This window comes from Dermacentor andersoni, chromosome 9 (genome assembly GCF_023375885.2).
Source record: "Dermacentor andersoni chromosome 9, qqDerAnde1_hic_scaffold, whole genome shotgun sequence".
In the NCBI taxonomy this organism is placed as follows: Eukaryota; Metazoa; Arthropoda; class Arachnida; order Ixodida; family Ixodidae; genus Dermacentor; species Dermacentor andersoni.
The window spans coordinates 136,355,626-136,368,623 of NC_092822.1; the positions used below are offsets into that span (position 1 = coordinate 136,355,626).

A 12,998-nucleotide genomic window follows, 5' to 3' on the forward strand; every position below is an offset into this window, starting at 1 on the left:
AAACACTGCTTGGATGGTGAAAAACATGGGAATCAGGTCATTTTATTTTTGACAGCCTTTTTTGGCATAGGAGGCTAAGCAAATGGTGGTGTAGCAACTAAATAAGATGGATGTGGAATGCCTTGATGACTTCTCTTTCTGTTTTTGATTTTGCCTTTGAAAGGAATTTATTCTGTTCCAGATAGGGAGGCAGCTTTTGCATCTGCAACAGAACATCAGTGGATGCTGTGTGAACACTTTTCCATGCTTTTTCACTACCCGAGCAAAGTAACTTTCTTGGTGCTTCATCACGCAATTTCTACAGTCAACTTCCATTAATCCTACCCTCACGAGACTGACGGGTCGAATTAAGATGCAAAAACCTGCTGAAACACCGTTGATTCATTTAGCATTATTTGCTTGAGTAACACGCCTCTGAAACGAACTTGCATCAACTTTCTATTTGTCTAAAGTATAAAACTCAAGTAGAAATCCAAACAAACTCCAAACCAAAGTAGAAACCTACACGTACCTGATTTTTTAGAATGACAGCGATTTTTTAAAGTCAGCTTCGCCGTATAACAGCGATGATATGCGGTAAAGCATATGAATGCTACAACCACGGTTTTAGTTTCGCAATCGATTGCACAGCTAGGCAATTTTCGGCTCAGTGTCCTTTGAAAACAAAAGGTGTTCGTTAGAATCAGATACGTACCACAATCGGACATTGTCAGCTACCATTACTGCTTGAAAATCTTTCTCGGGTGGGTCAAAAATAGGCATTTCAGAGAGGAGCTGGCATTTGTTTAACGCATTCACTGTCCCCTAAGCTCTGCTGAGACAGACGCTGCCACTAAAAGGGGTCGTTATTGGGGTCTGGTCAAGTTCGCATTATCCGGCTAATGCCAGTTTTAGAATCGAAATAATGAATATTTAGGCCCATAGAAATGCATGGGCGCCGACCAGGACCTTCGCCAGGATCGAATTAGCTGAAAATTTAAATTAACTGGAGTCAGATTATTGGAAGTTTACTGTACACCCTTTTCTGTTCTACAAGGACTTGCCATTTTAATATGCAGTTTTCTTCTATAAGTGTGGCAGTGGTGCTAAATTTAGCATTTATTTGTTCAAATCATCCATTGTTCAAAGGACAAGTTACAAAGTAGGGGCACACTTTGAGACTTGAACCATTTGCACATATAAAAGCAGCACACGTTAACAGCTGTCCAATTACCATAACTTGGCTGTATTGTCTGCATAGCATGTGGTTGCTTTTTTGAAATGTGGTCATTCTGTAAAATAAAGTTGCATTTGTTTCAAATAAATTGTTTAGCTATTGCTTGTGTGTTTTCCTGTGCTTTCTTTGCTGATTGCGCTTTTGAGAGTGCAGTGAGCGCCTGCAGACTGAAATGCACAAGGCCTCACACCTTATCATGCCAGGAAGCATTTTTTGGCTTGACAAAGGAGCCTTAACCCCTTCCATGCATACACACTTTTTTTGTATAAACACATCAAATGAAAGGGAGTGACCTCATGTATTTTAAGGCCTGGCAGTGTTAGACAGAGTTAAGTACAAATACAATTTGCTGTTAAGAGGAAGCTTTAGCTCGGGCGCAACTCCGACGCGGCCTATTCAAATACATGTAAAACGAAAAAACGTTTTTCTGTGACAACCCCTGGACCGGTTTTAATGAAATTTGTTGCATTTGAGAGAGAAAGTTAAATTCTAGTGACTGTTGGGAGTGGAATTTCAATTTAGGGCCTGCATTTCGTTAAAAAATATTCAAATATTCGACGTTTCGAAAAAAGTAGAAGCACAATGTTTACAATTTCGTAGGCCTGCATCAAGAACAGATATCGCGGTTCTGTAAATTGCAAGCATTAGATCATTCAAAGCGGACAAATTCAATGTGTCACTTTACATCTTACGTGAATTTGTTACGTTGGTTACAAGGGTTCTGCAAAAGTTGCATTTCCATATTACTAAAAAATTGTATATTCATGTGTAACATATCAATTTTGCCCACTTTAGATGTACTATTAGATTCAATTCACAGAATTGTATTATCCTTCTTCGTTGAGTTACAAAGTTGTAAATATTATAGTTTAGTTTTTTGAAAATTTTCCATTTTTGCTAATATTTAATTAAAAATTGACGGCCTAAATGGAAAATTCGAAACCAACAGTCACTAGATATTAAGCTTTTCTTTTAAATGCAACAAACCTCGTCAAATTCGGTGCAGTGCTTGCTGAGAAAAATCGATTCTCCTTTTACACGTATTTAGATAGGAGCACCCGAGCTAAAGCTTCCTCTTAAGTGTTGCTGCTAAAACCTCATGTTTGTGTATAGTATGCACATGCAGTGCTGGCTATGCCGTGGTAGCGCCCTGAAACAGCTTTCACCACGCTGCTTGCTATAGCATTGCTGTGTTCTGCAACTTGAGGGCAAAGCTATAAATATCTAGAAGTTCAGCAGCGCAATTGACAGCTATTTCCGTATGTTTGATGCACTCCTGGCCAGGGACTTTTTGTCCTGTAGGCAAAATAGATGGCTGCCTCGGACGCTGTTTTGGAGAAAATGCAGCGTACCTCGAAAGTTTCCTCGCAATGCTTCACCAGCAGGTTTTGCCAGCGAGTGGAGTGGGGCACAATAATCTGACTTTACATGGTGCGGCACAATACCTTAAAATGCTGCTGCACCTCAACATGGAGCAACCCCATTTTACTAAAATTCTGAATTCTACCAACATGGTGTGGTGTGACTATCTATAATCACTGTATAAAACCGGGGCAAACAGCATGTTCAAAAAGTACAAAAGCTGGTATAACTGTAATGAATGACCTGCAGTCATCCGAAATGTGTAAAACCGCAAGAATTGGTCAAGCTCAAACACTCCAGAGTTTAAATAGTCCTAGCACAATTTTTTTTATGTTTGTGTAGCTGTCATTCAGTGAATTACACTACGAAACTTCAAATTCCTTCTATGCACAACAAATATATCCTTAACGCAAACATTTAAACATGTGCCAAAGGCAGTGTGGCCCCATAATCTGGTGACAACATTGCATGGTAGGTGACAAACAAATGATGCATGCTGCAGTTCATGTGTAAGCCATGTCATTATTAGGTCATTCAAAACTGATCATGTTAGGACCACTATGCAGCACAACATTGGTCTTTCCTTTCTGTCTTTGTGCACACTTTGAAGTGGGTGCATGTTAAAAACCTCAGGCGACTAAAGTTAAGCCGGAGTCCGCAACTATGGCATGCCTCGTAATCGTATCGTGGCTGTGACATATAGAACACTAGAATTAAATTAATTTTAATTTAGATGTTTGAGAAGAGTCGTCAGAAAATTTATTTAGTGAAGCAGGTCTCAACACACATTAAGAATCGAAAGCACACTCAGCTTTCAGTGGCATGGTGAGGTCATAAAAGCTGCCATGTGGAACCAGATTATAATAAAAAAAATTCAGTCCAAAAGTTTAATGTCTGTGATCCTTTACATGTAAGCATGAGGGACACATCTTTAAAGGCATCATCCAAATCCTGTGTAAGTATTTATTGGTGAATACCAAATGGCCCTACGTCTAAAGAAGTTATAGGGTGTTATGATAACAGGAAGCCACAACATTTTTGTTGTGCACTCTTCCTTTAGAGAAAATATAAGGCAGCAACAAAATAGTTGGGCCTAGTGAAGAATTCATTCAAGACCCTTGCCAATTTGGCAGGTTCACTATTACTAGAAATAATGAAGGCCAAGCACCTTGCAATGCATGCCCAAACCTCATCAGCATCGCATCACTTATTTCAAATAACTTACATTTTGTCATTTTGCCAGATTAAAAGTTCTCGAAAACCTGCTTGGCTGGTTTCAAGAACTTTTCGAGAATGGTTTGGTTCCATTCGAATGCAGCATTGTCAGTCTGTAGTGAACTAGACCCATCTTTACTGATATGCAATTAAGTAGATCAAAGCAGATGCTGTCAAAGTGCATGTGACAGAGCGTTTGGAGTGGGCATTCCTAGGTGATGTTGCCAAGAAAGGAGTTGTGAACTTAATGCACACAGCAGCTATAGCATATGAAAACCAGCACTTTACTAATTTTTTAGATACCACAGGGCTTGCACTAATGCTGGTCATAGTCTACTATAATTTCCACCATATATGGCCCTTGTCATCACAAGTTGTTTTTATTGTCCTACAATATATTCCCTCTGTACAATCAACATCTCTGCCAAGGACAATAGAAACAGTACGATTGGAAACTGCAGAATTCTCCATCTGCGGAGGTGACTGGCTGATTGCCGTATAAGATGCTTTGTGAGCTGGTATTGATGTATAAATCTCAACTCATCTGTAAGCGTACAAAATAGGCTTTGGGATACTTTTACCACAAGAAGAGAGACTAGAATGACTGTTGCCTGTGACGTATGGCACATACCCATGACGAGGGATCGGCTAGGATTCCCCATGAATACAACATAACAAAAATAACAACAAAAATAAACAAAGTAACTGAAAAACGAATAGGTCTACTACGATTCAGCCACAAGGGGAAAGAAGGAAACATTTGCGTTAATTGCATGAAAAAAATGTGCCTAAGATGTCATTTTCCCAGCAGCAACAATATGATCATGCACAAACTAGCATTGCTCTTCAGGCACACCCCACGCTGCTCACACTATATTCTACAATATTTGAAGCCGAACAGGCAAAAAGGGTAGCTGTCAAAATTTTTTCTTCGGCTACATACCTTCAGCATAAAAGAAGAAAGTTATTCTATTCCATATCCTCACATGAAACACAGCAATATTGTTACAAGCCATTTTCACACATTGAAGAAGGCATCAGCAATGTGATGAAGAGAATTGAAGAAGCACTCATGTTCTTATTTACATTGCAATACAAACCTACACTTGGTCATATGAAGGTGCATGTGCCAAATTCAACCGTGTACTGTTGTGAGGCACATGGAACAGACATTCCAAGAAAGTGAAATATTTGTAAGACATTTGTAATGTCTAAAAAATTTGGCCAGTCAGAAGGGTAATGCGCTAAATACAAAAAAAACACCCTACAGGCCCACATGCAATGCTTTTGCCAAACTATCCAAAGCTTCAATGTGTGCAAGTCCACAATGGCCAGGAAAAGAAGTAAAAAAATTTTTTGAAGATGGAATGAAAAAGAAATGTTGCGACAATTGAGAAATGAATTCTTTGTACTTGGCACACGGATAGACAGTCGGTGGGCACAATTTGAACTTGAACTCATGGCAGTGCTGCAGGGGCAAATACCACACGTACTTCCGAGAAGCATCGGTTACAATGATGAGTTGGAAAGGAAACATTGAAAATACTTCTTCAGAAGTTCAAGCATCTGACCAGTAAGTAGTTGACCATGCATGACTAGGGGAAATATAATCAATTTCACAAATAGCACCATTCCGAAAGAACTGGCACACCGCATTGATTTCTCAGGTGACAACTATTTTTCTAAAAGCCTCTGAGCGCGTTATTAGAACCTGAGGCAGCTTAAATCTAGGTCACATGGAATCGAAAAATACAGCGGCGAGTGTAACACTTAAATTTGCTATCTCGCGAACATGAGCGAAAACTTCAATTTGAAAAGGTTTGCTCGAAAGGAAAACTCACGGCCATAACCCTGCTGCCCATCGCCAGTTGTGTGAATAAAAAACAAAAAAAAAATCTGCACGATGGATCGACACGTACTTCATCGACATTTGAAGCAGATCGTTAGTGGATATGAAGAAATGTGCACTGGATAAGAGTGAAACATGTAACCGACCGACTGACTGGCGGAAGTAAGGCTCACAGGATAAGTCTTATCTACACCGATAATGCAGCACGTATTGTGCAATTAAATCACCCGTAATTCGCAGCAATTACCGCACTCGATTGAAGTCGCCATCGCAGCGATGCGCCATTTATTTCAGGATCACGAAAAACAAGGTATTCACCTAAGTACAGCGGCGGTTTACCTGTCGGCAAGCCCCTAACTCGCATATGACGAAAGCAAATGTCGCGGAGTCCAAGCCCACGATTGCTCAAGTCAAACTGTGCTTGCAGGAATATCGCGCACATTACGCTTTCGACACGCACAAAAGCGCGCGCAGAACGTCTTGCAGCCGACAGGACGGCAATGGCTAATGTACGTTCGAGAGTAGCTCTTTCAAAAAAGTAAAAACGATTGATTGATTGATTGATTGATTGATTGATTGATTGATTGATTGATTGATTGATTGATTGATTGATTGATTGAAAACTTTATTGTTCCACCGAGCTGGGGTGCCTGCCTCTTAACCTACACGTAGGTAGGGGGGGAGGACGAAGCAGTCCCCGCGCGTTGAGGACGGTGAGTGTTCACGGCCACAACGGCCAGGCAGATTGCTCGACGCTGGTCGTCTTCAGCCTCGCTCTGGAGCAAGGCCTCCCAGGCTTCTCTACTGTCAATGTTTTCCTTGGCCCCTGGGAAGCCAGCACACTCCCATATTATATGGTCTAGCGTACCTTTTTGCTTACAAATTTTGCAGAGGGCGTCGTTATAGTCCCTCGCCTGAGTTAAGTAGATCCAATGTGGTGATGTATAATTGTTTCCCTGGAGGCGTCGCCAAATGCGAGCGTCCTCCAGAGAGAGAGACCGATTAGGAGGCGGAAAGGTTCTTCTTTCGGCTTTGTAGTGATCGACAATTTCCCTGTACGGTATCATGCTATCTTTTATCCCTGGAACTGGCTGCTCTAGAGTTGCCCGGTGGTAGAGTGCTCAGGCGAGCTCGTGAGCGGTTTCGTTGCCTGGGACTTCTTCATGGGCAGGTACACAAATAAAAGTTATGTCCCTCCTGGGAGGGTTTTTGAGTAGAGTGTGGAGGGCTTCTTCCGAGATTCTCCCTTTGTTAAAATTTCGGATAGCTAATTTGTTATCACATAATATTACTCCCGCTTTTGTACGCGCACAAGCGAGCGCTACTGCAACCTCCTCGGCTGTACAGGCGTCCCTCGTGCACGTGGAGCACGCTATCTTAACGCACCCGTCGCCATCAACCACCGTCGATACCGCAGCCCCGTCTCTGCCGCAAGCGGCGTCCACGTACGCTATGTTATGCGCCGGTGTGTTTTTAAGTTTATTTACTAGAGCCTTAGCCCTGTGAGCTCTCCTCTCTTTGTTGTAGATAGGATGCATATTTTTAGGTAGGGGGGCGATTCGGAAGCGTTTACGCACGTCCAACGGAATGTCTCTCTTGCCAGTCGGGGCAACCCTGTCGCATTGAATTCCTACCTATTCCATGATTTTTCTCCCTCTTTTAGACTGGCCTAATCTTTCCAACTGAGACACTCGTGCTGCCTCAGTGAGTTCAACTACCGTGTTGTGAACCCCCATTTCGAGGAGGAGGTCTGTCGAGGTCGAGTCTGGGAGCCCTAGGGCTCTCTTAACGCTCTTCCTAATGATCGCATCTATTTTATCCTTTTCTTCTCGTTTAAACACAAGATAGGGTGTGGCATACGCTATACTGCTGGTAATGAAGGCTTGCATGAGTCTGAGGAGGCTGTTCTCTTTGAGGCCCCTGCCTTTGAGTGAAATTCTCCTAAAGATCCCCGTAACCTGCGCCGCATATCCTTCTAGCTTTTTGATTGTCGTGAGGTTGCATCCATTTCTCTTCTTATTTCCTCCACCTTGGGAACCTCATTTCCGTTTACGAAAACAGTGATGGGTCCGCTGCTTCCAGCGTGTCTCCTTTGATGTTTTGGCTCAATGATTAACAGCTCCGATTTCTGTGGCGAGCACGCCAAGCCTCTGCTGGCCGTATACTCTTCCACCATATTCGCCGCTATCTGCAGTTTAAGTTTGATGGCTGCGTCACTCCCACTGTTAACCCAGATGTTGATATCATCCGCGTACATGCTAAATTTAATCGAGTTAATCTTATTGAGTTCCGCCGGGAGACCCCTCATCGCTATGTTGAATAGGAAGGGTGAGAGCACCGACCCTTGCGGGGTTCCCTGGCTCCCAAGTGTGATGGGAGGGGATTTTACATCCTGAAATTTTATATTCGCCTCCCTCTGTGACAGAAAGTCTTTGACATATGCATATACCCTGTGTCCCACACCTACCTCTTCGAGGCCTACCAAGATAGCCTTATGGCTAACGTTGTCAAATGCCTTGGTGAGGTCGAGACCTAGGATCGCCCTGGTGTCAGTTGAGTCGTATCGGTCTAGGATATCACGCTTAAGTCTGAGCATGACATCTTGTGTACTGAGCCCTGGCCTGAATCCAACCATTTCATGCGGCCAGTGATCATTCTCCTCCATGTACCTGGTCAGTCTCGTTTGAACAACATGCTCCATCAATTTCCCTACACACGAGGTGAGGGAGATTGATCGCATGTTGTTCAAGCTGGGTACTTTGCCTGGCTTGGGAATAAAGACTACGTCCGCCTGTTTCCATGTTTTTGGGAGTTCTCCTTTCTCCCGCACCTGGTTCATGAATTTGGTTAATGCAATGATGGACTCATCGTCTAGATTCCTAAGAGCTGTGTTTGTTATCCCGTCCGGACCGGGGGCCGATCTCTTTCTGAGGTTATTAATCTCTGCTCTAACCTCTATCGTGGTGATGGGAGCATCGAGATCTGGATTGGGAGGTCCCTCGTAGTCCCTATAAACACCTCGCTCTCTGCTTTTCCAAGATATGTCTCTTGGAGCTCGCTGAGCTCGTCATCTGTGCCAACAAAGCCATGCCTCGCTCTCACCTGGTTTGTACGAGCTTGCATTTTTTATTTACTAGGGTCGATTAGATGTCAGAGAAGGCTCCATGTTTTGGAGAGACTCATATTGGCTTCCATCTCATCGCACTTGCTGCACCAATTCTGCTCGTTGAGCTTAATCGCATATGTTTCTATTTCTTTGTTGAGTCTAGCTAGTTCGCGCCGGATATTCCTGTTCCATCTTTGTGCCTTGAGTCTTTTCTCCAGGTTACTCTTTCTGCTCCACATGTTCAGCAGTTTGCTGTCTAGTGCTGGGGGTGCGTCCTCATCCTCTATAGTTGTAGTCACTTCCCCTATATGCGTTTTAAGGAGGTGTGTCCACTCGTCGATATTGTAGATATCGTCCGGCAGTGAGGCCTCCTTTCTTATCTCTCTGAATTTATCCCACTCCGTTAATTTCGGTTGTTTGATGAGGCGTGTTTTGACGCCTTTTCCTAGCGTGAGCGAAATAATAAAGTGGTCGCTGCCTAGATTTTGTCCTGTGCTTTTCCATATTACTGTTCCCGCCATATGGCTTATCATGAGGTCGGGTGCTGTGTCCCCGGTTATACTGTTGCCTGTGCGCGTAGGGACGCATGGGTCAGTATGTAGAGTAAGCCCTAGCATTTGTATATCTTCCCATATTCGTCTACCTTTGGGGTCCCTGTATGTATATCCTCATTCCTCGTGAGCCGCGTTGAAGTCTCCCATAACGATGAGAGGTCTCCCATCTGCGGCTTTGAGTACAATGTGACGTCACATCCTGCGGAAAAGAGTTGTTCTCCTTTCTCACCTTCTCTCAGCTCACGCATGCGTAGCAACCACGGAGCCCTCGGGCGCGATGTTCAGGTCATAGAGTTTCTCACTACATTACCTTACAGATTACATTACAGAAAGAGCGTTGACTCACAATGGCGGAAAAGAACTAGGAAGCTAACCAGTAAGTATGCCAGACATGAGGACGAAGGAAGACAGAGCATTAAACGACAGGTTAAAAATGCGGAGGGTAAAAATTGGATAAATTCAATGGAAAAGAAGGATAGTGTGGAACTATATCGATACTGGAAACAGCAGATCAGGAAGGAAACGTTTTATGATAACTCAAGAGGCAGTGCCCTACTCTTTGAAGCTAGATCAGGATGTCTTAGAATGTGGATCTATAAAAAGAAATTTAACGAAGAAGACATATGTACAGTGTGTAGTAAATATGTAGAAACAATGGAACACCTCGTACTAAAATGTGATGGTATCAAGCCCGATGTCGATGCGGCCACAGTCACCCTTCCTGAGGCCCTAGGGTTCAGAGATGATAATAGTCATGTAAATAAATATGCGGTGGAAATTAGCAAAAGGCGATTGGAATCCGGTGACTCAAAAGCATAGAGGTGACATAAGGTTAAAAGGGTAGGAAGACTTATTTAAAGAAAATCGAGAAATTCAATAACACACAACACAGATAAAAACAAAAATTAAAGGCAAAATAAAAATTTGAGCATGGTGGCAACTGCCATCGCCCCGTTTCAAAGGGGACGCTCCTACCTTCCATCCATCCATCCATCCATCCAGGCATGGGAATGCCGGTATGTTGTGGCTTTGGATTGGCATCGTTCTCAAAGAGACAGGGCCCCTTGAAGGAAAGTGTGCGTTCACCCAGTCGACGGAACGCAGGCGTTAGGTTCACCTATAGAGTTTCTCACTACATTACCTAGAGGGAAATCTGGCGCTGCTGCGCTGTGGTATGCATGGGAATGTCGATATACAGTCAACGACTGAATTTTCGGACGCCCAAATTGTCGACATGCCTGATATTTCGGACGTCTTCGCAGCACCGCCACGAGCCCCATAGAATCAATGTATAAGGACATCTGAAGTTTCGGACGCTCGAACCCTCCGCCGTCCAATTTTCCGGACTTTTTGAGGGACGGAAGGTCTTTTGGCTCCTCGCGCAGCGCCCTTGAGAAGGAAATCCACTTGCAGCCGAAGCATATCACCACTTTCAACCACAACTGGCCGAATCTAGTCGTCACACACCGATTTGGTCTGGCCACGCTGGCTACGTTCATCGCCGCATTTCCGCCTCCGGCGGAGTTTCCGGAGCGGCGCCATTTTGTTTGTTTGTTTGCGCAGGCCACATTTTGGCTAGCGTGGTGTGTGGTTGTCTGTTGTGTCAAGTGTGCTCTGCGACGCTAGGCCTAGGTGCTTCGACGCTCGTCAGCAAACTCCACTGTTCGCAACTTGAGGATTTCGCTTGCTTTCGAAGGCGCCCACTCCGTCTTCGTCGTCCTCGCCGATGGCATCGAAGCGCGGAAAGCAGTACCGTCGGACGACGTGATCAACGACCTCCGCTCTGCTGGGGTTTCCATACCCACGAAAATAACTTTTGAACAGTTTGTTGACGCTGACAACGAGCTCGACTTCCGCGCAGAACTGACCGACGAGGAAATAGTCCGTCGGGTTGTGGGGGATTCAGAAGACTCCGATGTTGAAAATGAGGAGCCAATGCCTGCGCCACCTACAAGCGCCGAATTGACGCGAGCACTGTTGACTCTTTCATCGATGTACAGTGCTGACATGACCCTTGCTCAGATCGAGGCAAATTTATCGCACGCAACCAGAACGCCGTCAAAACAACAATCAACAAGTTCTTCAAGCCACTGCAGCAATAACACCGGCTGCCCGACGATGCACATGTACATAATAAACCGGCAGTCGGCTGCATACAGAGTTTTTGAACGCCTCTGTTTATAGCCACTTCACTGATGCTGTGGCAGGGTTTCGGAAGCCTGTTACTTCGCCCTTTACCTCTAGATCTGAGAAAAAAATAAAAAGGGTGCGTTTTTTTGCATGCATTGATTTTTTCGGACTGCCTGAATTTTCGGACGTTTTTACGTTCCCTAGACGGTCCGAAAAATCGGTCGTTGACTGTATTGTGACTTCGGATTGGCATCGTTCTCGGAGAGACAGGACACCTTGAAGACGCGCTTGGCAAGCACCGTTCCGTCTGTCGCAATGATTCATTTTCTACTAGAACCGCACGTGAAAAGCTGTTTTAGCTTTATTATTACGCGAAAACATGTTTTAGTTTAACTATGAGAACTTGTTATTGTGTGTACGACTACATGTTACGTAAAAAGTATCAGCGGGCCGCTAAAGTTGGAGGACAGACGACAAGGTTCGCGCTGGCTTTGAAACAGTTTGTCGTCTGTTCTTACTTTTCTTCGCTTGGTCATGCAATGTAGGTGAGTAAAGATGTAATATGCATGAATGGAAACATTTTATGAAGATTTTACTTTGAGAACGCGTTATTTGTGTAGCCATATCCACGTTTTAGACGAAGCCTCTTACAACACGAGCCTCGCACACATATACTACAGTGCACTAGAATATTAGTGTACTAGAATATTGGGTAGTGTGCTCTCTGCCCTATACGGCGCACGCTTCCAGCTGAAGCCGTGCATGTCACCAGAGCCAGAGGCCGCTAGGGGAGCTGGAGCTAGTTCCACCTGAAGACCCGTGCCAGCGCGTGCGCTCCCGTCACTGCCATTCGCTTGCACACGAGGATGCGAATCGACTTGATTTTGATTGTTTTTGTGAAGTGCAACGTTCGTAGACTTGTCTCTGCAACATCCTCGGACATCCTTTGTGCTCGTTCTGCGGTGCGCTAAGCAACTATGCCTAGTCGCCGGCGCAATCACTCTGTTGGACCAGGGTGCCGGACATGCTATAGTCGAGGGAAAAACTCGCCGAAGGCGTCTCTTTTCAGCGTCCCACAAGACGAAGAAAGGAGGCATCAGTGGGAAAGAAACTTACACCGTGAAGACAAGAAGCTTGACCAAAAATGTGCAGTGTGCGAATCGCGAAATGCTTGAAAACCTGTTTACAGAATGCAAGAAGCAAGAACTGCATGCCTACAGTATTATGGATATACACACCCTCGTGAGGGCAAGGTGCATGAGCAACATTGGTTGCAATGAGCACGCAGCTAAAGTTACAAGAAAAGTTATCAGCGTCTATTTAACTACACAGCTCCATTTTTTCGGGAAAGGCATCAACTCAGAGCAACGAAGCAGAAGGGAAGCAGCTAAGCATCGCAAAATAAGTAAACCTGTATGAGAAAGCTGTGTAATACATGTTTAAAACATTTGCTCCATTAAAAAAAAATTCAATTAATGTTATGTTTGTTTTGAATGAACAGGGGGGCAGGCAGATCTAAAAGAAGAAAAACAAATTATATGTCAACGTGAATGAAGCCCATATGTC

The 12,998-nt window shown here is 44.1% G+C and overlaps 1 protein-coding gene across 1 annotated transcript in view; it reads right to left on the minus strand.

Moving 5' to 3' along the window:
• Positions 1–9: 9 nt before the first annotated feature.
• LOC126529714 (uncharacterized) overlaps positions 10–12,998 on the minus strand; it is a 181,793-nt gene continuing 168,804 nt past the window's right edge. Inside the window, exon 10 of the mRNA XM_055070015.2 lies at positions 10–202. The gene's annotated coding sequence lies outside the window, so the exon portion shown is untranslated. The remainder of the gene's footprint in view (positions 203–12,998) is intronic.